The sequence below is a fragment of the Lepidochelys kempii genome, chromosome 4, assembly GCF_965140285.1.
Source record: "Lepidochelys kempii isolate rLepKem1 chromosome 4, rLepKem1.hap1, whole genome shotgun sequence".
Taxonomy (NCBI): Eukaryota; Metazoa; Chordata; order Testudines; family Cheloniidae; genus Lepidochelys; species Lepidochelys kempii.
Window position 1 is genome coordinate 120,800,404 of NC_136383.1, and position 27,544 is coordinate 120,827,947.

General features: G+C 41.4%; 1 long non-coding RNA gene across 1 annotated transcript; it reads right to left on the reverse strand.

Annotated features, from left to right (window-relative positions):
- Positions 1–24,421: 24,421 nt before the first annotated feature.
- On the reverse strand, positions 24,422–27,200 carry LOC144930468 (uncharacterized). The gene is made up of 3 exons (XR_013635645.1): positions 27,166–27,200; positions 25,782–25,867; positions 24,422–24,481 (listed from the first exon to the last, which is right to left on the reverse strand). It is a non-coding gene; the product is annotated as an uncharacterized LOC144930468 (long non-coding RNA).
- Positions 27,201–27,544: the final 344 nt, after the last annotated feature.

Below are 27,544 nucleotides of genomic sequence, written 5' to 3' on the forward strand. Positions count from 1 at the left end.
CCTTCAAGGGGTTGATATCCCTGTCTTTAGGTTCTTACCTAGGGATTTTACTATTATGTAATTTTTCCCATTTCCTGCCCTCCTGTTTGGTCCATCTTCTGGTTCCCGAAAAATCTACCCTTTTCTTTTTTCTTGTTTGCATCCTGTCTTCCTCAAAGCTTCACCTATCCTCCATTGTTGAGCCTGGCTTCAGTTTCATTTGTTCTCTCTGCCATCTCACTGTGCCTAGCCTGTCAGCCAAAGCCTTTCTCAGCCATCCAGCCCTTCCCATATTTGATTGGGTCTCCCACCTATTGAAATTGTTCCACTTTAATTAAATTGAATAATTAAACACTAATTGGACCAGAGAGTGTAAAGCAGTCTCTAGTCCAGTGGTTATGACACTCACCTGAGAGGCCTACTCCTCTCTCCCCAGCCTCTGTTTTATGTACACCTACCAGATTGGGCCTCACAGCCAAAATAAGCAGAGGAGTGTCTCCCCCAGGGTTGTGGATCATGCTGCAGCTCAGGCAGGAGATAGTTGTCTAAATGCCTGGAGAGAGGATGCAGCAGTGCACATGCCCAAAAGCAGGAATTTTTACAGTGAATGTTTTTCAACTTTGGTTTTGTTTTATATGCTACACCTGAGCGAGGTTTGGTGCCTACAAGGCTGGATGGCAACCGAGCAGGGATTTTGTGGGTTGCTCTAGCTAGGGTTGCCAAATTTCTAATAGCACAAAACCGAACACCTTTGTCCCACCGCTTCCCTGAGACCCTACCCCTGCCTTGCCCCTTCTCCAAGGGCTGGGGCAGGAGGTTGGGGTGCAGGAGGGGGTGAGGGCTCCAGCTTGGGGTGTGGGCTCCGGGGTGGGGCCAGAAATGAGGGACTTGAAGTGCAGGAGGGGGCTCCAGGCTGGAGTTCAAAGCGTGGGGGGGGTATGAGCTCTGGGAGGGAGTTTGGGTGTGGGAGGGGACTCGGGGTTGGGGGGCAGGTTCTGGGAGGGAGTTAGGGTATGTAAGGGGGTTCCAGGTTGGGGTGCAGCAGAGGGTGCAGTCTCCAGACAGCACTTAACATCAGGTGGCTCCTGGAAGCAGCTGGCATGTCTGTCTCCTAGGCAGAGGGGCAAGAGGGCTCTGCATGCTGCCTGCAGGCATCACCCCTTCAGCTCCCATTGGCTGCGGTTCCCAGCTAATTGGAGCTGTGGAGCTGGCACTCAGGGCAGGGGCAGCATGCAGAGACCCCATGGCTGCCCAATCATCTAGGAGCTGGACATGCTGGCAGCTTCTGGGAGCTGCTCAGCACTTGGCAGGGAGCTTGCCTTAGCCCCGCTGTGCCACCAACTAGGCTTTTAGCAGCCCACTCAGCACTGCTGGCTGGAGTCTCCAGGGTCCCTTTTCAACCCAGCATTCTGGTTGAAACTGGACATGTGGCAAAAACTGGGACTTGGGCCTAAGTACCTTTGTGAATCTGGGCCAATTGCTGGAAAATCTTGTGATGAGGTGCATAGACACCATCCCTGGGCTGGCAGTGAAGGGGTTAACCCTTTAGTTCTCGGAGCATCTGTGGATGACTTTAATCAGGGTTATAACCCCATAACAGTTGAAGGATCGCATGATCTGAGATAAAAGGTAGGATCTCTGCCTTGGGACAAGGAAGCTAGGTTCTAACAATGTTGGGGGGTGGGGGAGGTCTTCTAGAGAGGCTCAAGGTGTGGAGTGGTGATGGCAGAGCTCCCCTACTGGAGGAAACTCCAGAAACAGAGCTGAGAACCTGAAGCGCTGAGGTAGAAATCAAATATCCTTGTTTCAGGCCTTCACACATATGAAGTGGGAGCTCTGACACCAGGGCCTGAAAAGACTATTTGAAGGGGAAATACATGAATTTAAGGGGACACAGGCCAGGATATAGAGTGCCAGGATTTGGTGGCCTGTAGTAGAGTGTGAATTAGGTCATCTTCCCCCTCCCTCCACCCGCCCAAATGCTAGCAGGGAAGATGGTGTGTGATTCTCCCTTTCCCCTCACCACCGCCACCACTAATATGAGTGGTAAGAGACTATTGAGCCAAGAGACTAGCTGAAAACCCAGTATGAGGCTGCTCAATGACTCTCTGTTTTGCTGGATTCTGTTTACCCCCAGCCATTATGATTTGTCTGGACGGCTAAAGCATTGAAAAGTATGGGAATCAATCCATGCAATAGCAGGAGACTGAAGTGTCAGGAGCAAGAAGATGGGAAACTGAGGCCAGGAGGATAAAGTACGAAGATGAGGTGGGGCGATCCAATCACAGAAGGTTTTATCAAAATAATTCCTCTAAATCACACCAACCCTTAAGTATACCACTCAAACATTGCTTTCTACTAGTTCTATGGTGTATGTAGCTATATGACTGTCAATTTTCTGTATACTGCACCCTTACCACCAAAGTAGCGAGAGAGTTCAAGACAGTCTTACACACACACACTCCCTCCCCTCATGGGGTTCTTTATATAATCTTTCTTTATTCTCTTCATAGTCTACTCCATGGCTGTTCATACAGCACTTAGCACAATAGGGCATCAGTCATGATGACAGTCTCTGAATGCTAATATAATATCAATACTTATTACTCAGGTTATTTGAGGTACTGGGTCAGTTGGGATTGTGTGTCTGGGGACTGTTTGAGCCTTTGTTCCCTGGATCATCCTTGATCAGCCTTGAAGAGGTAGATGAGGCTTTGTTAAAAGAACTAAGAAAATCATCCAAAGCACAGGACTTGGTGGTGATGGGGGACTTCAACTAATCAGACATCTGCTGGAAAAATAAAACAACAAGGCACAGATTATCCAACAAGTTTTTGGAATGTATTAGAGACTTTTTTTATTTCAGAAGGTGGAGAAAGCTACTAGGGAAGAGGCTGTTCTAGATTTGATTTTGACAAATAGGGAGGAACTGGTTGAGAATTTGACAGTGGAAGGCAGCTTGGGTGAATGTGATCATGAAATGGTAGAGTTTATGATTCTCAGGAATGGTGGGAGGGAGAACAACAAAATAAAGACAATGAATTTCAGGAAGGCAAACTTTAGCAAACTTGGGGAGTTGGTAGGTAAGATTCCATAGGAAGCAAGTTTAAAGGGAAAACAATTGAAGACAGTTTGAAAAACTGCCAAGAGACATTATTAAGGGCACAAGAGCAAACTATCCCACTGTGTAGGAAAGATAGGAAGTATGGCAAGAGACCACCCTGGCTTAACCACAAGATCTTCAATATAAACAAATTAGACAAGTATGTAAGGACAAAATTTGAAAGGCCAAGGCACAAAATGAGCACAAACTAGCTAGAGACATAAAGGGGAAACAAGAAAACATACAAATATATTCAAAGCAAGAGGAAGACAAAGGACTGGGCAGGCCGGGGGGGGAGGGGGAGGGAAACAATAACAGAAAATGTGGAAATGGCAGAGGTGATTAATGTCTTCTTTGTTTTGGTTTACACCAAGAAGGTTGGTGGTGATTGAACGTCTAACATAGCAAATGTCAGTGAAAATGAGGTAAGATCAGAGGTTAAAATAGGAAAATAACAAGTTAAAAATTACTTAGACAAGTTAAATGTCTTCAAGTCACCAGGGCCTGCCTGATGAAATGCATCCTAGAATGCTCAAGGAGCTGACTGAGGAGATATCTGAACCATTAGCAATTATCTCTGAAAAGTCATGGAAGACAGGAGAGATTCCAGAAGACTAGAAAAGGGCAAATATAGTGCCCATCTATAAAAAGGGAAATAAGGGCAACCTGAGGAATTACAGACCAGTCAGCTTAACCTCTGTGCCCGGAAAGATAATGGAGCAAATAATTAAGCAATCAATTTTCAAACATCTAGAAGATAAGGTGATAAACAGTCAGCATGGCTTTATCAAGAACAAATCATGTCAAACCAACCTGGTAGCTTTCTTTGATAGAGTAACAAGCCTTGTGGAGGGGGGTAGGGGAAACAGTATACATAGTATATCTTGACTTTATTAAAGATTGATACTGTCTTACATGACCTTCTCATAAACAAACTAGGAAAATGCAACTAGATGGAACTACTATAAGGTGGGTGCAAAACTGATTGGAAAACTGTTCCCGGAGAGTAGTTATCAGTGGTTTAGTCATGCTGGAAGGGCATAACGAGTGGGGTCCTGCAGGGATCCATTCTGGGTCTGGTACTTCATCAGTGATTTAGATAATGGTATAGAGAGTACACTTATAAAGTTTGCAGATGATAGCAAGCTGGGAGGGATTGCAAGTGCCTTGGAGGGTAGGAGTAAAATTCAAAATGATCTGGACAAACTGGAGAAAGTCTGCAGTAAACAGGATGAAATTCAATAAGGACTAATGGAAAAGTACTCAATTTAGGAAGGAACAATCAGTTGCACACATATGAAATGGGAAATTACTTCCTAGGAAGGAGTACGGTGGAAAGATCTGCAGTGTCATAGTGGACCATAAGCTAAATGAGTCAACAGTGTAATACTGTTGCAAAAAAAGCAAACTGGGATGTACTAGGAGTGTTGTAAGTAAGACACAAGAAGTAATTATTCCACTCTGATAAGACCTCAACTGGAGTATTGTGTCCAGTTCTGGATGCCACATTTCAGGAAAGATGTGGAGAAAATTGAAGAAATTCCAGAGAAGAGCAACAAAAATTAAAGGTATCAAAACCATGACTATGAGGGAAGAATGAAAAAATTGGGTTTGCTGAGTCCAGAAAAGAGAAGACTGAGAGGGGACATAACAGTTTTCAAGTACATAAAAGGTTGTTACAGGGAGGAGGGAGAAGAATTGTTTTTTAACCTCTCAGGATAGGAAGAGAAGCAATGGACTTAAATTGCAGCAAGGGCAGTTTGGGTTGGACATTAGGAAAAACTTCCTAACTGTCAGAGTGGTTAAGCACTGGAATAAATTGCCTAGGGAGGTGGTGGAATCTCCATCATTGGAGATTTTTAAAAGCTGGTAAGACAAACCCCTGTCAGGGATGGTCTAGATAATACTTGGTCCTGCCATGAGCGCAGGGGACTAGACTAACGGACCTCTCACAGTCCCTTCCAGTCCTGTGATTCTACGACTCTGTTTGTTTGCTCTCCATGGGAAAACATAATAGATGGACATAAAGGGAAAAATAATAGGCAAACCTAGGAAAAATTGCTCCTCTAATGCTGCACCAGGCAGCATAGCAAGAGGAAGACCATATCTCCTATTGCCTCCTTCCGTGGATTCCAATTGTTCTATAGCTGATAGGAAGGAATAAAAGCAGCTGAGAAATTCCATGGCTGCAAGATTTCTATTCCCTTTATAGGAAAAGTGTACTTCAGTTACACTAAGAAATAAAAGTGGTGCAGGAAGGTCATCTTATACACGGGACCCTGAGAAAGCTTCTGACACTGCCAGTGGTGAAAAACACCTGTGAAATTGCATCGTTTGAAGATCAGTTCCATAGCCCTGGAGCATCACTTAGTAACCTTGACTTTCTTGCCCAGCAGGTGATTGATTTACAGCAAATAAAGAAAAGTCAGGGTGCAGGGAAAAGTCTAAAGATAAACATTTCAGATAGTCTGCTTCCTCTGTAAGCATTCTCTCCAAAGGATTTCGCTTTTTTAGTTTGTAGCCAGATTCATAAATGTTTGTTAATTACTTTGTCAGTGCATTCAAGGGTACTGTACAAATGTTACTTAATTCACAACACCCCAATGAAGTGTGTAAACATCTTCATGTTACTGATAGGCAAACTGAGGAGTTAGGGGATGATGAAGACCACAGGAGCTCGAATTCACTAATTCTAACTAGATGGTCAAAATACTTTAGACATAATTACATTGTGACAAATCAGCCTATTCCAATGAATCAGTTTAACAGTTTGAGAATGACAGTCAGACTCCATTCTGTAGCCTACTGCTATGAGCATGGGATGTGGGGATCCAAATTCAAGTCCCTGCCCTGCCTGATTTAGGGTGAGCTGCGGTGAAAAACTCTCTGCTCTGAATCAGGCAGAGCAGGGATTTAAACCTGGGTCTTCTACATTCCAGGCTATACCCTAACTACCAGAGGAGGGATGGATACATGTTCGCTGAATCTAAAAGATCAGGTTTTGATCCAAAAATGACCATTTTGGCACAGTTCTATTTGTGAAAATGGCTGAAAGGTTTTGATTTCGTTCTAATGCAGAACAAAACCAAACTTGCCAGAAAATGGAATTCTCATTGTCTGGTCAGCTGTAGTTCTGACCCTGTCCCCTTCCCCTATGTTCATATCTTGACATCAGGTGAGTATGTGCAGAACTTCTCTAATGTAGCTCTCTCATAAGAGCAGTGGAAATATAGGGTTCAGAAGCCACATGGGTTATATGCCACCTCCAAAATCTTATATCCCTGTGGTCAGTATCTTGAGCTAGTTCCACACCACAGAGCCTAATAAATAATTAAGTTGTATGTTCAGCAGCTTCTTAATTTCACTTAAGCCTTTTCACAACCATATACATTTTAACAGCCTCATACTGAGAGCTAAAACATCTTGCCTTGTGTGACTAATCACAAACTATTCTCCAAAGGTCAGAAGCCTTCATGGCTTATTTGTTCTCCTTTGGTCTGGAGAACAGACAAGAAATATGTCAGATACCTCATTCTGCCTGGCTTCAGAAAAGTTGAAAATAGTACTATGCAAAATGCCTTATTCTGAAGTAGTTTAGTATCTGCACTTCTGGTCTCTACTACAGCCAGGAAGCACAGAGGAACATGAACATCACATACAAAATTGAAAGTTAACGTTGTTGGAGCACAAAGCTCTGGATTCAGTTTGTTTTATCTTGTTGTATCTGAAGACTTCCTTTATTTTAAGGAGAACATCCTATTAATTCCTGGAGCTATGCAGAGTCTTGTGGCAGGGTTTCATATGAATATTTTCCTTTATTCCACTTTCTTTGTGTAACCATGTCTTGTTCTCCCCTTACCCGGGACTACAGTCCCTCTTTAATATTTAGATTCAGAAGAGACTGGGTTCTCATCTTGTCTTCCAGATTCAGCTCTGCAGAGACTATTTGAAAACAGTAATAAAGTTACACTAAGAATCAAATAAGCACAACATGTGATTAACCCTTAATATAATATGCAATCAATATATATAAATGCAATCAAACTCATTCAATGAGTTTCTTTGTTTTACAGGATACCCCATCTAAGCAAACTATCAATGTTCTAAGACCCAAAAGCCATACCACCCAGTCACGAGTGGGGGACTGTATGTATATGGTGCTTGGCAAACAATGCCTCAGTCTGTCAGGGGCAGCTGCACTGTTCATCTCTATGTAATCTCAGTCCCCATGAATAAGAGGTAGCAGCCACCCTCTGGTAATAGTTCCTTGTTCTGGTACCAATTAATGAAGCCTGCTCAATACAGCAACAGTTACAATAAATATTTAGGGAGCCAATCAATCAAATTCTTAAATATTTACAATTTAATGTTGAATTTTTACCAACAATTCCATTCTAATCCAACTCCCTTTCCTTCTAGTGTGGACCTCTAATTCATCTTGCACTGCTGGTATAATGCATGACGTGTATTAACATTTTTAGCTCAATTTCCCTTTATGACTTCAGGTTTTTCTTCGGAAAAACTTTGTTTTCATTATAACTTTTAAAATGACAATCAAACTCTTATAAAATCACTCTTCTAAATATTCCCCTTAAGTATTTTCTTCAGCATTAACAGGAACGAGCACACAAAATTAAACAGACACACACATGCTTCTGGTTGGCAGTTTCTCTATCGCTAATTAACACTTAACCCCCTCCTTTAACCCAGACATAATCTAATCACTCACTAGAAACCATTCAGTTTTAACACAGTTTTGAGTTCCTCAATGATTATAAATTGTCAGGCCAGAAAAGACCACTGTGATTATCTAGTCTGCCCTCCTGTTTAGCACAGGCCATAGAACTTCCTCCAAAACAATTCCTGGAACATATCTTTTAGAAAAAAATCCATCTTGATTTAAAAATTGAGTGATAAAGAATTCATAAATTTTTTCCAATGGCTAATTGCCCCCACTGTCAAAATTACCCCTACCTCATTTCCAGTCTGAATTTCTCTTCAACTTCCAGCCATTGGATAGTGTTATACCTGTCTCTACTACATTGAAGAGCCCATTATTAGATATTTGTTCCCCATAGAGGCACTTATAGACTGTAATCAAGTCACCCCTTAACCTTCTCTTTGTTAAGCCAAATAGATAGACTCAAGGAGTTCAATTACTATAAGGTATGTTTTCTAACCCTTTAATCGTTCTCATGGATTCTCTGCACCCTCTCCAGTTTATCACCATCCTTCCTGAATTGTGGGCACCAGAACTGGACACAGTATTCTAATGCCAAATACAGAGGTAAAATAACCTCTCTTCTCCTTAAGATTCCCCTGTTTATGCATCCCAGGATCGCATTAGCTCTTTCGGACACAGCATCACACTGGGAGCACATGTTCAGCTAATTATCCACCATAACCGCTGTCAACTCTGAACTCTAGGGTACAGATATGGGGACCTGCATGAAAACCTCCTAAGCTTACTTTTACCAGCTTAGGTTAAAACTTCCCCAAGGTACAAATTATTTTATCCTTTGCCCTTGGATTTCCACTACCATCACCAAACTTTATCTGGGTTCCTGAAAAAACAGTTTGGACATGTCTTTTCCCCCAAAATCCTCCCAACCCTTGCACCCCACTTCCTGGGGAAGGTTTGGTAAAAATCCTCACCAATTTGCATAGGTGACCACAGACCCAAACCCTTGGATCTTAGAACAATGAAAAAAACATTCAGTTTTCTTACAAAAAGACTTTTAATAGAAGTAAAGGAATCACCTCTGTAAAATCAGGATGGTAGATACCTTACAGGGTAATTAGATTCAAAACATAGAGAATCCCTCTAGGCAAAACCTTAAGTTACAAAAAAGACACACAGACAGGAATATTCATTCTATTCAGCACAGCTATTTTCTCAGCCATTTAAAGGAATCATAATCTAACACATATCTAGCTAGATTACTTACTAAATTCTAAGACTCCATTCCTGTTCTGTCCCCGGTAAAAGCATCAGACAGACACAGACCCTTTGTTTTTCTTCCTCCTCCCAGCTTTTGAAAGTATCTTGTCTCCTCATTGGTCATTTTGGTCAGGTGCCGGCGAGGTTACCTTTAGCTTCTTAGCCCTTTACAGGTGAGAGGATTTTTCCTCTGGCCAGGAGGGATTTTAAAGGGGTTTACCCTTCCCTTTATATTTATGACAACCCCCAACTCTTTTTCAGAGTAACTGCTTCCCGGGTTAAAGTCGTCCCTGTCCCCCCCACCATCCTGTAAGTATGGCCTACGTTCTTTGTTCCCAGATGTATACATTTTCATTTTATGGTACTAAAATGCATATTGTTTGCTTGCATCCAGTTTACCAAGCAATCTAGGTCACTCTGAATCAGTGACCTGTCCTCTTCATTATTTACCACTGCCACAATGTTTAGATCATCTGCAAACTTTATCAGGGATTTTGTTTTCGTCCAGGTCATTGATAAAGATGCTAAATAGCGTAGGGCCAAGAATAGACTCCTGTGGGACCCCGCTGTAAACAGACACCCTCAATGACTATTCCCCATTATCAGTTGCATTTTGAGACCAATCAGTTAGCCAGTTTTAAATCCCTTTAATGCATGTCATGTTTTTTAATCAAAATGTTGAGTGGTACCAAGTCAAACACCATACAGAAGTATAAGTCAACACTATTACCTTTACCAACCAAACCTGTAATCTCATCCAAAAAAATAAGGTAGTTTGACAGGACCTATTATCCTTCTTTAATTCTTTATTAATAGAGTCCTGTATCAACCATCCAATATCTTGCTCAGAATCAACATCAGCCTGACAGGCCTATAATTACTTGGGTCATTCTGTTTATCCTTTCAAAAATTGGCACATTAGCATTCTTCCAGTCTTCTGGAATTTTCCCAGTACTCCAAGACTTACTGAAAATCACTATCAATGGTCCAGCATTCTCCTCAGGCAGTTCTTTTTAAATTATTGGATGAAGATTATCTGGACCTGTTGATTTAAACATGTCTGACTTTAGTAGCTTCTGTTTAACATTCTCCAGAAATACTAGTGGAATGGAAAGTGCAGCATCATTTCTGCCCCCCCTAACCCAGAATGAATGTTTATGCCTTTTCTGCTTTGTTGATTCTACCATTTCCATCTAGTAATGGACTAATAGCATTGTCAGGATTCTTCTTGTTCCTAATATATTTTTAAAAGTCCTTCTTATTGTTGTTGTTAACCCTGCTGGCCATTGATTTCTCCTTCTGTCCTGTGGCTTCCTCACTAATTTTCTACAATTCCTAACTTCTGACTTATATTAATTAATATCAATTTCCCCTTTCTTCCATTGTTACACTGTTGTATTTTCTACAGCTTCTTTCACTTCCCCTTTAAATCATGTTGAATTTTTAACTTTCATTTTTAACAGTCTTCTTTCTTAAATGTTGGATTATGACTTTTGGGGCATCTAGTAGGGTGTTCTTAAATGATTCCCAATTATCATTCACATTCTTCTGATTAAATTCCTCCTCATAGCCTCCTAATTCTGCCTCTATAATTGTTTTCAGTTTTGTGAAATTGGCCTTCTTAATGTACTGTGGGGTGTGTGTGTGTGTGTGTGTGTGTGTATATATATATATATATATAAATTTTACTAGTCTGGACTTTATTCTGCTGCACATTATAAATGTGATCAAGTCATGATCACTTGTACCTCAACTGTTAACTTTTAGTTCTGTGATCAGTTTCCTCTCTCCTTGTTAGGACAAGGTCTAATATAGAATTCTCCCATGTTGGCTGCAACACTTTTTGAGTTAGGAAATTTTGTCATGTATGATGTTTAGAAATTACCAGGATGTCTTAATACTGGCAGCATGAGACCTCCAGTCTATCATTCAAATTGAAATCTCTCATGATCAGGGTCTTTTTTCCTATTTTATAGATAAGTACGTAAGAAGGCAGTTATCCTGTTCCCTAGCATGACACCAATTGGAACCCCATCTTGTGCTTCATCTATTAGGACACTGATCCTTAAGAATTCAAGATCCATTCTCTTCTGAGTTATCCGTAACTTGGAAACAGGTAATGCCATCTGTGACGTAGAGTGCGATTCCTCATCCCCTTTTGCCTACTTGACACTTCCTAAATAGGTTATAAGCATTGGTTTTAACGTTCTAATTGTGCAGATCATCCCGTCAGGTTTCAGTAATACCAACTAGATTGAATTTAGGCTTATAAATGAGCAATTCCAGTCCTCCTTGCTATGAGCCTGGGTAACAAACATTAGTGTGCAGGCAATTCGAGAATCTTTTTCTCTTCACTTTGTTTGGGTTCCTTGGCTGATTTTGTTCTCAAAATCTCAATTTTGTACCGAAAGTGCATATCTTCCCTCCTTTTCACTCTCTTTTTGCTATTAGCTTAACCCTCCCCTGACGATACTAGCCAGCTTGTTCCTAAGGAGTTTTGTGCCCCTTCTACTGAGGTGGAGGCCGTCAAAGCTATACAGCCCTCTGGTCCACCTTTTATGGGGAGAATGTTTCCCCAAACCAAATCCCTCCACCACTTACCTAGCCAGCACTTCACTTCCAGAATCTTCTCCCTTCTATCTTCCTATGCTTTTGGGACATGAAGAATCTCAGACGATAGCCAAGAGCTCTGCTCAAGCATTTTCCCTCCACAACGTAATGGAAAATTACTTTCATTTGATGGAATTCCATAGAGAGGATCTGCAAACTTCTCAGACCTCCCTCAACTTAATGGCTTTTGACTCATCTATAAAATTCATAGAGCCCTTTTAGGAATTGTCTTTAAGGAGTAGGAGTACTTGTGGCACCTTAGAGACTAACCAATTTATTTGAGCATGAGCTTTCGTGAGCTACAGCTCACTTCATCAGATGCATGCCGTGGAAACTGCAGCAGACTTTATATATACACAGAGAATATGAAAAAATACCTCCTCCCACCCCACTGTCCTGCTGGTAATAGCTTATCTAAAGTGATCAAGGTGATGATCACTTTAGATAAGCTATTACCAGCAGGACAGTGGGGTGGGAGGAGGTATTTTTTCATATTCTCTGTGTATATATAAAGTCTGCTGCAGTTTCCACGGCATGCATCTGATGAAGTGAGCTGTAGCTCACGAAAGCTCATGCTCAAATAAATTGGTTAGTCTCTAAGGTGCCACAAGTACTCCTTTTCTTTTTGCAAATACAGACTAACACGGCTGTTACTCTGAAACCTGTCTTTAAAGAGTGAATCTCCTTTCAAGTGTTAAATTTGATTCCAAAGGACTCCAACTGAAAATTATTAGGTTTCACATGGTTTTGACACCTAATCCACAAAGGTAGGCTTGCTCAAAATTGGGCTTATGTCCACATGAAAGGTTTGCAGTCCACTTGGGCTCTTTTGATGAGCCCACAGGCCTACTTCAAAATTTGAGTGTGATTCAAGTCAGGAAAATTCCTCAAGATTGCAATGATCATTTCAGATAGTCAGGAATAAGGACTGTCACAATGTTGTCTTAAAAAGAGATGTGTACTGTCATGTTACTATAGCATCCTTGGTGGTCAATATAATACCTGAACCCTACCTGCCTATATATCACAGTATTCTTCATAGACAAAGGATGGTCTTGTGGTTAAGATGCTAGCCTAACAACTGAGAGATATGGGTTTGCTTCTTGCCTCTGCCACAAACTTCCTCTTTGACAGATCAGTGGAGCAAAGACAGCTTATCAGCTGAGGATCTTCCCCTTAAATCTGTGTGCCTCTGTTTTCCCATCTCTCCAACATTTATCTGTCTCTTCTCCTCCTTGAATGATTGTAAGGTCTTTGGGACAGGGGCTGTCTATAAATGTGTGTATAAACTCTACTATTGTACCAACGTATAACTTTGCTTGAAATATATTGGCATTTCATTGTTTTAATTTTGTCAACTGCTATTGGGTATCTTGCAAACATCACACCTACTTCAATCAATCAGCAGGCATATGGGTTTTTTTATTTCCCTGTACATCCCATCTTGGATAGCTTAACTTCCTTATCTGATGCACAAAAAACTAAATCAAGTAACATCACAGGTTTTTTCTTAAACTTGTAACAGCTGGACAATTAATTTCAATTTTCTTACTGTTCTTGTTTGCTGTTAAACTACAAGTCGGGACTGTTCCCTGAACACATTTGGGCATCTCCCCAGTGCATGAGGATTCAACCATTTTTCAGCAAAGTGAGCTGATTCACTTTGCTAAGCTTGTGCAACTCCATTCTGAACTTTGCATGTTACACATTACAGTTTTCATTACCCAATGCTTAAAACTGCTAATGAGGTTTGACTTTCCATCGGATAGAGTGACGGGATTGCTTTGGCTGTTCAAAACAGGCCTTTAGAAATCTCTTTTCAGAAGACGTGATTCTGGTTTGTTTTTTTTTCCCCCCTCTGGTCTGCTAATGTGTAGGTGGGTTTGGTTTTTTCCAACAACCAACATTGTGCACACCTGTAGCACATTAACTATTTTTTCCTGAGGTTACATATGCCAGCATAGTATCACAGAACCCACAACTGTATTCACACAGGTGAAAGAAAAATGCCCCAGGGTGGGAATGATAGGTGGAGATTGAACTTAGGACACCTAAATCAAAAAGCAGGAGCCTGCTATCTGAACTAAAGAACCCAACCTAGTAGCTTAGAACCAGCAGAAGATTCATAAGCCTTTATACATGACCTACCCACTAGATGGGCATAAAGAACAGCACTGTGTTGTTGGTTATACCCAAGGCAGAGCTCGTTGCAAATTCTAGGCCTAAAGCATTTGACTTCAAACATACCTTTTTTTTTTAATTATTATTCCTCTGAATACAAGCAGACTGGCTATGTTCAGACCATGTTACTTGAATGAGACCATTTGCCAATTGATAAAGCTGCTTAGGGATATCGACATACTTTGTATAATGACATTTCACAATTCTTTGCAAAATCTATCTGGTAATAATTAAAAGAAATGCAGCTCTAAATGTAACAACCCTGACCTCTTTTTAACCATATCAGAGTAAAGCAATACATAAACATCTCTGATTCCATTGCTGCACAGTACGCTGTGTTTGGTTGGATTAGACCAGTGATACTCAGACCTCAGTGGTTCAGGAGCTGTATTAACAATCAGCATTACCCGAAAGAGCCCCAGTAGCGTGAATTCATTGTTTCATTTACTATTTTTACATATAATATAATATTCTCAAAGCAAAATGACTGACTAAGTATTCTACAATTGGTTAATAATATAGTAAAGGCGTCCTGATTGGTTAATAACTTAGATTTGTTAATAATGAATCACACCAGTGTTTTAATATCATGTGCTGCAAAGAGCCGCAGGAGACACATTAAAGAGCCACTTGCGGCTCCCGAGCCTCCGTCCGAGTATCATTGGATTACAGTAACAACCACTACCCCAGTGGTTCTCAAACTTTTGTACTGGTGACCCCTTTCACACAGCAAGCCTCTGAGTAAGACCCCTCCCCCCCTTATAAATTAAAACTATTTTTATATATATTTAACACCATTAGAAATGCTGGAGGTGACACAGGATTCAGGGTGGAGGCTGACAGCTTGTGACCCCCCACGTAATAACCTTGTGACCTCCTGAGGCATCACACCCCCCAGTTTGAGAACCCCTGTACTACAATAATGTAGGTACATCCTTTGCTTCATAACACAGTAAAGGGCTTCTGTCAAGAGATGTATGATGGCCCTTAGGGCTAGTAAAGAATCTAACATCTATCTGAACTCTCCTAGAGAATGCCTGCTGAGGAACAAGGTATATTCCATATTTGTATTGAAGAAAACAAAAAGGCTTTTCATGAAGTGAGTAAAAACTTCAAAACACAAAAAAGCCCTGGGCACAGAAGGCATCATGAGGAACAGCAGAAGTGAGCCTGAGATTCTTAGGCATCCAGATTTCCTTTACACACCCTAGCCATAGCTTTCCCATCCATTCCACACCTGACAAATCTGTCTCAGGCAGTCTTCAAAGTATTTCACTATGATGAAAGGTTTTACAATGTGTGGCTTTTTAAAAAACAAATCTGACTTGTTTAAACTGCCTGTGCTCATGAGCTCTGAAACTTTAGGGGAACACAAAGCCTTGAAAACCCCATCCACTGTTTTTTTCCTTCCACTACTGACCCTACACAATCTGACAAGCATACGTTAGCTATATGACAACAGGGCCATTGAGTAAAAGCATTGCAACAAAATGATATGAAACTAAAGCGACATTAGCAGTCTTGAGGCAATGAATGTAATAGCACAGCTGTGATCAAGCAGATCTGATTAGTTTGTAAAGCTCAGCAGATGTGGTATCAAAGTTATTTCAGTTCTTAAACACATGTTGACTTTGAAATAAAACTACTCTAGCTGAGGCATTTAAGGAAAAAAGATTGACAATAGTTTGCATATTAAAAGAAAAAACATAAAGGTAAATTTTCTATAGAGTGTACCACCCTTATAATTCTGCTTGAAGTTTCCATGGAACTAATCTACTAAGTAAATCAAGTAGAATGCCACTACTGACTTGCACAACATTAGAGAATGAAGCAAATTAATAGCTGATTCTAGCAGCGGTAAACTATCCCCCAGTACAGGTGGCCCAGCGATCTTCCTATAACTTCTAAATCAGATGCTTTAGCTCCCTGTGTGTTGACATGAATTCAGTGGAAATGCATTTTCTACTGAAAGGTACCATAGTGGATTTTTGGTTTGTTATATAAAAACTCTGTCTGAATTAGCTCAAACTCACCTTTAGGTTATACTTTGAAATGACTTTTCCTGGTAATTGAATAATTTCTCCATTAACCAGGTTACCTTAATTGTTTTTCCTTGTTGTTTTATACACTAGAGCCATTCTAACCACAGTACATTGGTAATGCTGCAAACACTGTATGTCATGCAAAACTAATAGATTAAAAATGGCAGAGGCTGGTGGACAGACTTTAAGGGCCTGATTAACACTCATTGAAGTTAATGGGAGTTTGCCTAGTGGCTTCAATGAATATCGGTTCAGGCAGGGGGATGGGGAAATGGTAGCTTTCACTTAACTCAAGTGACACTGTATTTCCAGCACAGAAGAAGCTGGAGGTCTGAAACAAATGAAATGAATGTGTATTGTCATATACTTTAAATATGTACAAGCAAGCCAATTAAGGTGGGATTTTCAAACTAATTAAGGTGGTGGGATATAATTGGTTAAATAATCATGTTACAATATGTTAGGATTGGTTAGTTAAATTTCAGTAAAATGATTGGTTACTGTATAGCTAAGCAGGACTCAAGTTTTACTATATAGTCTGCAGTCAATCAGGAAGTAAGGGGGGGAATGGGAACAGGGAATGGAGGTCGGGAAATTGGAATCATGTTTTGCTAAGGGGGGGAATGGGAACAGGGACACAGGTAAGGCTCTGGTGTCAGCTGAGAAAGGGGACACTAAGGAAGGAAACTGGAATCATGCTTGCTGGAAGTTCACCCCAATAAACATCAATTGTTTGCACCTTTGGACTTTGGGTATTGTTGATATCTGTTCATGCGAGAAGGACCAGGGAAGTAAGCGGGTGAAGGAATAAGCCCCTAACACCCTGCATAAGAAGCCATGTGGAAGACGACTGAGACATGGACAAGAGGGTGCTAGACTGGTGCTGTAGTGGAGGAGAGAGAGGCAATATAAGGTACAGGAGCAGACAAGTAGGGAAATGGTAAATTGTCAAGGGCTGTGAAGGTTGAGGAAAGAATTTTGGGTTTGATAAGGTGCAGGAAGAGAAGCCAGTGGACTGATTCAGAGATGGAAAATCCATCTTTGAATCAACTTCTATGATTCAAGTAATTTTAAGCATCACTGTCAACACAAAATTCTACTATACTGTTTTGTCCATCAACATGTCCGTAACTACAGTGTAACCCAAAGCTTGCTGCTCAGATAAGAAATGAGTAAGGCTAGTTTGATGTGATATGTTTACCATTATTATTGACCCAGTTGTAAGAGAGGACTCTTAACCTACAGCAGAGAATGTTTATGAGCCTAACCTAAATCATTAAAATGTACATGCAATATTTATGTTTCATACGCTTCTCTTTATTATGAAAACCAAGTCAAGTTCATGTAATGCACTAGTGCCTGAAGGAAAAGTCTATACTGAATGTACTGTACTTTAGTGTTTTAAAAGGACTCCTCCCCTTTATGAATTAATAAAGATCCCCAAAAGAGGACATTCTCTGATGTCCTACATAGAATATTTCACCTACTTGAATCATGCTTACTTCCTCAGTCACTTGGGAAGGGAGAGGTGATAGCACAGGGTTTATTACTTGTATTAATATGTACTGCATACCTATGTCCTTTGCTAGAAAGAATCCTTTCACTACACACATGTAACTCCAGTTATGTGCAATGAGGGACACTCCCAACAGCAAAACCAGGAACTGTATTGATGCGTTTTTCAGAATCTAGCTTCCAAACTGCCCTAGACTCATGAGTCAGTGGAGCGGTTGTAACAATAATATGTGACTGCAGGCAATGTATCACTATTAATGATCAGGCTCACGGATTTGATTGTCTGAAGGTCCTAGTTTAAAACATGAAAGAATGAAAGCTCACCTGCAGACCAACTATTTTTTAGGAGACCCACTGTATTAAATAAAAATATCTCTGCTCAGGCATAACTAATCAGTCGTAGAAGCACAGGAAAGAAACAAATTGACCACACCCTATTTTGCACCCTCTCCATATCATCATCCCCGCCTCACCCTCCCACAAAAAAAAAAAAATCAGCAATGTGGGAACTCGCCCTGCAGCTCTACAGTAGAAATGAACTATCATATTCACTGAGGAGTCCATTTGCCGGCTCAGACTGAATTCCTGTTGTCATGCACTTTAGAAAGGTTTCAGAGTAACAGCTGTCTTAGTCTGTATTCGCAAAAAGAAAAGGAATACTTGTGGCACCTTAGAAACTAACCAATTTATTTGAGCATAAGCTTTCGTGAGCTACAGCTCACTTCATCGGATGCATACTGTGGAAAGTGTAGAAGATCTTTTTATACAAACAAAGCATGAAAAAATACCTCCCCCCACCCCACTCTCCTGCTGGTAATAGCTTATCTAAAGTGATCATTCTCCTTACAGTGTGTATGATAATCAAGTTGGGGCATTTCCAGCACAAATCCAGGGTTTAAACAAGAACGTCTGAGGGGGGGGGTAGGAAAAAACAAGGGGAAATAGGTTACCTTGCATAATGACTTAGCCACTCCCAGTCTTTATTCAAGCCTAAGTTGATTGTATCCAATTTGCAAATGAATTCCAATTCAACAGTCTCTCGCTGGAGTCTGGTTTGGAAGTTTTTTTGTTGTAATATCGCAACTTTCATGTCTGTAATTGCGTGACCAGAGAGATTGAAGTGTTCTGTGACTGGTTTATGAATGTTATAATTCTGGACATCTGATTTGTGTCCATTTATTCTTTTATGTAAAGACTGTCCAGTTTGACCAATGTACATGGCAGAGGGGCATTGCTGGCACATGATGGCATATATCACATTGGTGGATGTGCAGGTGAACAAGCCTCTGATAGTGTGGCTGATGTTGTTAGGCCCTGTGATGGTGTCCCCTGAATAGATATGTGGGCCCAGTTGGCAACGGGCTTTGTTGCAAGTATAGGTTCCTGGGTTAGTGGTTCTGTTGTGTGGTATGTGGTTGCTGGTGTGTATTTGCTTCAGGTTGCGGGGCTGTCTGTAGGCAAGGACTGGCCTGTCTCCCAAGATTTGTGAGAGCATTAGGTCATCCTTCAGGATAGGTTGTAGATCCTTAATAATGCGTTGGAGGGGTTTTAGTTGGGGGCTGAAGGTGACGGCTAGTGGCGTTCTGTTGTTTTCTTTGTTAGGCCTGTCCTGTAGTAGGTGACTTCTGGGAACTCTTCTGGCTCTATCAATCTGTTTGTTCACTTCCGCAGGTGGGTATTGTAGTTGTAAGAATGCTTGATAGAGATCTTGTAGGTGTCTGTCTGTCTGAGGGGTTGGAGCAAATGCGGTTGTATCGCAGAGCTTGGCTGTAGACAATGGATCGTGTGGTGTGGTCAGGCATGTAGGTAGGAAAGCTGGAGGCATGTAGGTAGGAATAGCGGTCAGTAGGTTTCTGGTATAGGGTGGTGTTTATGTGACCATTGTTTATTAGCACTGTAGTGTCCAGGAAGTGGATCTCTTGTGTGGACTGGACCAGGCTGAGGTTGATGGTGGGATGGAAATTGTTGAAATCATGGTGGAATTCCTCAAGGGCTTCTTTTCCATGGGTCCAGATGATGTCATCAGTATAGCGCAAGTAGAGTAGGGGCGTTAAGGGATGAGAGCTGAGGAAGCGTTGTTCTAAGTCAGCCATAAAAATGTTGGCATACTGTGGGGCCATGTGGGTACCCATAGCAGTGCCACTGATTTGAAGGTATACATTGTCCCCAAATGTAAAAATAATTATGGGTAAGGACGAAGTCAAAGTTCAGCCGCCAGGTTAGCCGTGATATTATCTGGGATAGTGTTCTTGACGACTTGTAGTCCATCTTTGTGTGGAATGTTGGTGTAGAGGGCTTCTACATCCATAGTGGCCAGGATGGTGTTATCAGGAAGATCACCGATGGATTGTAGTTTCCTCAGGAAGTCAGTGGTGTCTTGAAGGTAGCTGGGAGTGCTGGTAGTGTAGGGCCTGAGGAGGGAGTCTACATAGCCAGACAATTCTGCTGTCAGGGTGCCAATGCCTGAGATGATGGGGCGCCCAGGATTTCCAGGTTTATGGATCTTGGGTAGTAGATAGAATATCCCAGGCCAGGGTTCCAGGGGTGTATCTGTGCGGATTTGATCTTGTGCTTTTTCAGGGAGTTTCTTGAGCAAATGCTGTGGTTTCTTTTGGTAACTCTCAGTGGGATCAGAGGGTAATGGCTTGTAGAAAGTGGTGTTGGAGAGCTGCTGAGCAGCCTCTTGTTCAAATCAGCGGCACTGCTATGGGTACTCGCATGGCCCCACAGTATGCTAACATTTTTACGGCTGACTTAGGGGATGAGAGCTGAGGAAGCGTTGTTCTAACGTCCCTACTCTACTTGTGCTATATTGATGAGCTCTTCATCATCTGGACCCATGGAAAAGAAGCCCTTGAGGAATTCCACCAGGATTTCAACAATTTCCATCCCACCATCAACCTCAGCCTGGTCCAGTCCACACAAGAGATCCACTTCCTGGACACTATAGTGCTAATAAACGATGGTCACATAAACACCACCCTATACTGGAAACCTACTAACTGCTATTCCTACCTACATGCCTCCAGCTTTCACCCTGACCACACCACACGATCCATTGTCTACAGCCAAGCTCTGCGATACAACCACATTTGCTCCAACTCCTCAGACAGAGACAAACACACACCTACAAGATCTCTATCAAGCATTCTTACAACTACAATACCCACCTGCGGAAGTGAAGAAACAGATTGATAGAGCCAGAAGAGTTCCCAGAAGTCACCTACTACAGGACAGGCCTAACAAAGAAAATAACAAAACGCCACTAGCTGTCACCTTCAGCCCCCAACTAAAACCCCTCCAATGCATTATTAAGGATCTACAACCTATCCTGAAGGATGACCTAACACTCTTTCAAATCTTGGGAGACAGGCCAGTCCTTGCCTACAGACAGCCCCGCAACCTGAAGCAAATACACACCAGCAACCACATACCACACAACAGAACCACTAACCCAGGAACCTATACTTGCAACAAAGCCCGTTGCCAACTGGGCCCACATATCTATTCAGGGGACACCATCACAGGGCCTAACAACATCAGCCACACTATCAGAGGCTCGTTCACCTGCACATCCACCAATGTGATATATGCCATCATGTGCCAGCAATGCCCCTCTGCCATGTACATTGGTCAAACTGGACAGTCTCTACATAAAAGAATAAATGGACACAAATCAGATGTCCAGAATTATAACATTCATAAACCAGTCGGAGAACACTTCAATCTCTCTGGTCACACGATTACAGACATGAAAGTTGCGATATTACAACAAAAAACTTCCAAAGCAGACTCCAGCGAGAAACTGTTGAATTGGAATTCATTTGCAAATTGGATACAATTAACTTAGGTTACCTTGCATAATGACTTAGCCACTCCCAGTCTCTATTCAAGCCTATTTCCCCTTGTTTTTTCCTCCCCCCCCCCGGACATTCTTGTTAAACCCTGGATTTGTGCTGGAAATGGCCCACCTTGATTATCATACACATTGTAAGGAGAGTGGTCACTTTAGATAAGATTTTACCAGTAGGAGAGTGGGATGGGGGGAGGTATTTTTTCATGCTTTGTTTGTATAAAAAGATCTTCTACACTTTCCATAGTATGCATCCGATGAAGTGAGCTGTAGCTCACGAAAGCTTATGCTCAAATAAATTGGTTAGTCTAAGATGCCACATGCACTTTAGAGTCATCATTTAAAAAAAGTCACTCCCTGAAACTTGGTATTTTCTTGTTGAAGACAATCTGTTTCACTATCTTTATCTTACACAATTGCCAAGAAATAGAAGCTTTGGTATCTTGCCATGCCACAGCATCTTTATTTATTTTTGTGTAATTGAAAATTTTCAAACTACTAATCATCTGCTCCCCATGGTGTCATTCAAGCTTTGCCTCTAGCTTTGCCTCTTCCTGAGGTTTTACTTTATACACACATGACAGGGAAAGCTACACTTGAATAGCCATCCCATCTTTCCCCATTATCTTTCTCATTTCCCCTATCTGTGCTCTAAGCTATCTTTAGCTATAATTAGTCACTGGGAAGATAACACATCTACTCAATCTTTGCATATAATGTATTGTAGTCAGTCTTATGGGGTAAATGGGAATGCAATGATCCCTTTAAAGGATATTGGCTCTTTTAAATTAAATGGAGCAGGTGGCATATTCAGAGTGACTGAAAAGAATCTATATTTTGCTTATCTGTCACTTTTTTATTTTTTTTTGCCGATACTTATTTTCAGTAACATGTCAAATAGGGGGGCACTTTCCAGAAAATACAATACTACAAAGAAAAACAGTGCACTAGTACCTAAAATGTGCTAGGAGCTAGAGGAAGATACAATCCCTGCCCCTCAGAGCATATAATCTAAAAAAGACAAAGACAGACAAGAGGGGATGGCAGAGGGATGTAACATACAAATGAAGTGTTCAGCATCAACCATTACATAGTGTTACTTTTTCAAATTAAGTGTGTTAAATTCCCCTTCTCTCCCATCATTCTCCCACACTGATTCTCCAGATTTAGTGTCCTTACACCCCTTCCAAAATTCAACCCCCTCTTTTCATGCACATGATTGATTAGTATGGTTTCTTCGAGGCATCACAATTGGTTGCCTTTTTGTTGCCTTAATGGAGGCAACATTTGAGTTTGAAAGACAGCCGTTAACAGCTGTAACCAAACAGCAGCCACTCAAGACCCCCCTCTTCAGCATCTACATGAGACTGCCCAATGAGACTCCACAGGGAGAGAAGTATATAGATGACCCTCATCTGCATGTCTCCTTCTCAGGCACTGTCATCATGTCATCCTAGTGCCTGAAAGAAATAAGTAGATAGGTGAAGAGGGATATTAAACAAATTACTTTAGGTAGAGGGGAAGGGAAGCTGAGGAAGTCACCAATGCTCCAACCATCCCATCAATCAAAGGCATTAGAACACAGATCATCCATTCATCCTAGACTCTGTTACTGGACTTACATGGAATGATTTTCGTTATACAGAGGCAAATGCTGCCAAATTAGAATTGTAGCATTTTAAACCCCCTTTCCTTTGCATAGGTGAAAATGACTGACTGCACCAAGGTGCAAGGCAAGGGAGACCCACGCCTGGAGATTGCTGCCAGGGTGATCAATGATTTATTCCGTCCTGCGTTGGAAGAATCTGGATCATCAGAGCCTATATTGCATTTCTACAGTGGGGATTCATTGGAGCCATGCTACCAAAGAGTGAGGAGAGCAGGATGGGGACAGAAGCCTTTCCGTGCTGCTAGCTCTGACCCCTCTCTGAACCCTGGAAATTTCAGGATTTAGGAGCTTATTCCATGAAAGGAATGCTCCCTCTCCCCATCAGAGTGGTTGGGGGTAAATCTATGCAGATTGTGCCTGGAAGAGAGCAGTCACAGAATCCTAGAATATCAGAGTTGGAAGGGACCTCAAGAGGTCATCTAGTCCAACCCCCAGCTCAAAGCAGGACCAATCCCCAATTTTTCCCCAGATGGCCCCTCAAGGATAGAGCTCACAATCCTGGGTTTAGCAGGCCAATGTTCAAACCACTGAGCTATCCCTCCCCCAAAGTCAGGCCCATTGACTTTGGTGGAATGATGCCATGGATGGATTTGGCCTGTAGCGTGTAGTGTGGTCGTGGTCTGCTTGGGTTTTTTTGCCATGCATTCCTAAATGCAGTCTTCATTTAGAAGCCAGGCATTCTGTAAAATGACAGGGAATAAACTTACAAATCTCTCCAGTTCCTTCTAAACTGGCCAAAGACAAAGATGGCCAGGTGAGACAAGGTAGAACATCTCTTCCTCCTCTGCATGCTGTGGCCATTTGTTCCTGCACTAGTTGGAAGAGAGAACGTCAGCTCTGCTGCACACTGATTACTTCCCTGCCAGAGTTCTTAAATCCTGCCCTCTGATGGAAAGTTTCATTAATTACAACAGTTTTGACATAGCCACTGGAATAATGCTCCTGGTGACGGAGACACCATCAAGTCATCAATTTGCTCAAGAATTGTTGCCCTGATGGCAGATACTGCTTCTGTAATCCATGACTTGAAGCCTTCACTGAAACCATGTGCTACAATATATGCCAAGTTCTGACTCATGATTTCTCTCCCTGCTCCTGTTAAAAACGGTATGATGTAAACAGAATTGGTCTTGCTCACTTGGACTCTAGAAAGACAGCACTGCATCAGCACCTCCTTGTCTTTTCAGTGCAGGCCACCTGTCTAATTCTAAACTGTGACCCGAGACCTTTCTCATTATCTCTAGACTGGGGCAGTCCTGAATAAAGCAGAACAGGTGAACATAGTGGACAAGATCAGGCTGCTGTAACGTAGCTGATTGATTGCCATCTAATGATGGGGGGTGGGGGGGATGACAGGGAGAGCTGGCTATTTCCACAACTTGTCTTTCTCAAGAACCCTATTCCTTAACTTCTTTTTTTCTTACTCATCCCATTAACCACATTAAATGGCAAGATCTCCAAGCCAATCACATATAACATTCCTATTTCAAGCCTGAACAGATAGATGGGTTATTCATTGTATACTTGCCTTTGTTGGGAGCACAAAGATCATCTAGAGCTGCATGGGGAAAAAAAAATTTCTCAACACCTGTGAAAACAACAAAATTGCCACAGGCTTTCAGTTAACTATTTTTGTGAAACACCAGAGACAGTTTTCCACTGACAGAAGACTTTAATTTCACAGAGAGCTGTCTCTTCTGTGTTTCCATCTGTGGAAAAGTCACTTTTTTTTTTTTAAACCAGGGATTTTAATACCATCAGTTTTATTACAGAAGGATTATTTGCTGTTATGGATATCCAAATTTAACTGTGCATCATCTTTGTTAAAACAGCTGTTTCTTCCTGTGAATACTCATAGCAAAAATCAGTGGCTTTTGACAACTCCACTCCTATCTTGTACCACCAAAACTCCTTACTCTCTCACTATTCATGCTTCAGAAAACTCTAAGGTTTAGGTTTTTAAGCTTCAACAGTTTATATATACTTTATTTTCAGAAGTGCAACTAAATATTTAGAGAATGAGGAAAGACTGGAGAGAGAATTTTCTCCTAAGGCTCATGTATGGTGCCATGGTATCTGCTTTTCCGCATTCCAGTGTCCTAGGGCCAGATTCCACCATATTTACATTTAATGCCTTATTGATTTCACTGGGACTTTTCATAGAGTAGGGTACTCCTCAACATGAGTAAGAGACACATAAATTGGCTATGAATCTTGATTTTTTTCTTTATTTGCTTTTTCCATTTCTGCAGGTGCATCCCTTTTCAGTAGTTTTTTTAATACTACTATCCTCATCTGTGTATTTGGTGCAAATTATTAAAGATGTAATTGCAAGATGAATATCAGTTTTGTTTGCTAAACTGCAAATTTCTTTCACTATTCCCCTAGGACCCCAACAGCCTGTTAGCATAATTGCCATAATACATTTCTATAGTTGCTTTAGAGCTTGTCTCATATTACCCCTTGATGCAATTTTTTCCTGCCTCAGTAAGAATCCTAAGCATATTCCCTACTTAATTTGCAGCAGGAAGAGTGCAGCACAGATGGAAACCCCGTACAATCCTCTCTTTGAGGAAGTGTGTATGTTTGGTAATCTGTACCTAATAACACCAAAGAGAACAACAGTAGAAACATGGCTGCTGGTTGCATACTCCACTAACTCTGTTTCATCTGATAAACCACAATTTGCAACAGCTTGGGGGTGGGCAGAATCTAGCAAGATGACTTTGGGTAATTTTTAAAGTTTGTGCTAAATCTTCCTTCATTTATCTGAGATTAGGGACTTGGAGCTTTATTCATATGGCATACAAACTCATATATCAGGTATAAAACGGGGACAAAACAGTCACAATAATGTTTTTTAAAAGTTGTATTGATACATTACCTACCTGCTTGTTATGTTAACAACTTGACTGGCCGGGTAACTTGGTCATTTATAACATAGTTGTGACAGACAGTACACCACCTGCAAGAACTCCGATTTGACAGAATTAAGAATTACAGGGAAATACAGGAACTTTATAATTCACATCAGTGGTGTGGAATCTTCTATCACTGAAAGCAAAGGTAGCGAACAATCCCCCTGCTGGGAACAAAACTGCCTGCCTGCAAATCTACTTTATTCTAACCAAGCTGTTTACAGAAAGGTTCTGACATCCATTAACATCAATCCAGGTTCAAAGCAATCTTTGAAGTAGCAAATATTAAGTAACAGGACATGGAAAAACAAACTGTGTACCCAACAAAGTGGAATTCTCTTTAATAATTAATAGAACTGGCCCATCCACTGGAAAGGGAATATTAATTTCAAGGATCATTGTACAAACAACATTTAGCTAGTAGTTACAAGGTAATGAACGATGAATATGCACACAAGGATCAAAGAGAGATAATTCTGATGACAGAAGCCCTGCTTCAGCAAGATACATAAGCAGATATGACTCATCCTATTGAGGTAGATCCTCAGCTGATGTAAATTGTCTCATCGATTTCAAAGCATTGATCCCATGCTGAAAGTCATATACATGTGAAAATACCTTGCTGAGTGAGGCCTAAATGAGAAGATAATGAGTTGGTGGATGAGAGAAGGGAGGGTGTCAAAGTTCCTCCCCCACTCTGAACTCTAGGGTACAGATGTGGGGACCTGCATGAAAAACCTCCTAAGCTTATCTTTACCAGCTTAGGTCAAAACTTCCCCAAGGTACAAAATATTCCACCCTTTGTCCTTGGATTGGCCGCTACCACCACCAAACTAATACTGGGGAAGAGCTGTTTGGACGCGTCTTTCCCCCCAAAATACTTCCCAAAACCTTGCGCCCCACTTCCTGGACAAGGTTTGGTAAAAAGCCTCACCAATTTGCCTAGGTGACTACAGACCCAGACCCTTGGATCTTAAGAACAATGAACAATCCTCCCAACACTTGCACCCCCCCTTTCCTGGGAAATGTTGGATAAAAAGCCTCACCAATTTGCATAGGTGACCACAGACCCAAACCCTTGGATCTGAGAACAATGAAAAAGCATTCAGTTTTCTTACAAGAAGACTTTTAATAAAAATAGAAGTAAATAGAAATAAAGAAATCCCCCCTGTAAAATCAGGATGATAGATATCTTACAGGGTAATTAGATTCAAAACATAGAGAACCCCTCTAGGCAAAACCTTAAGTTACAAAAAAGATACACAGACAGAAATAGTTATTCTATTCAGCACAATTCTTTTCTCGGCCATTTAAAGAAATCATAATCTAACACATACCTAGCTAGATTACTTACTAAAAGTTCTAAGGCTCCATTCCTGGTCTATCCCCGACACAGACAGACTATAGACAGACCCACAGACCCTTTGTTTCTCTCCCTCCTCCCAGCTTTTGAAAGTATCTTGTCTCCTCATTGGTCATTTTGGTCAGGTGCCAGCGTGGTTACCTTTAGCTTCTTAACCCTTTACAGGTGAGAGGAGCTTTCCCCTGGCCAGGAGGGATTTCAAAGGGGTTTACCCTTCCCTTTATATTTATGACAGAGGGTGTTCCAATCCTAAAGAATGGCATGAACAAAAGACTCCCATGCTCATGGGAGTAAAAAATGAATAGGGATAGTATGGTTGATATCATTAGTGGACAGAAGGTGGTCATGTGATAAGTGAGAAGGCTGGACA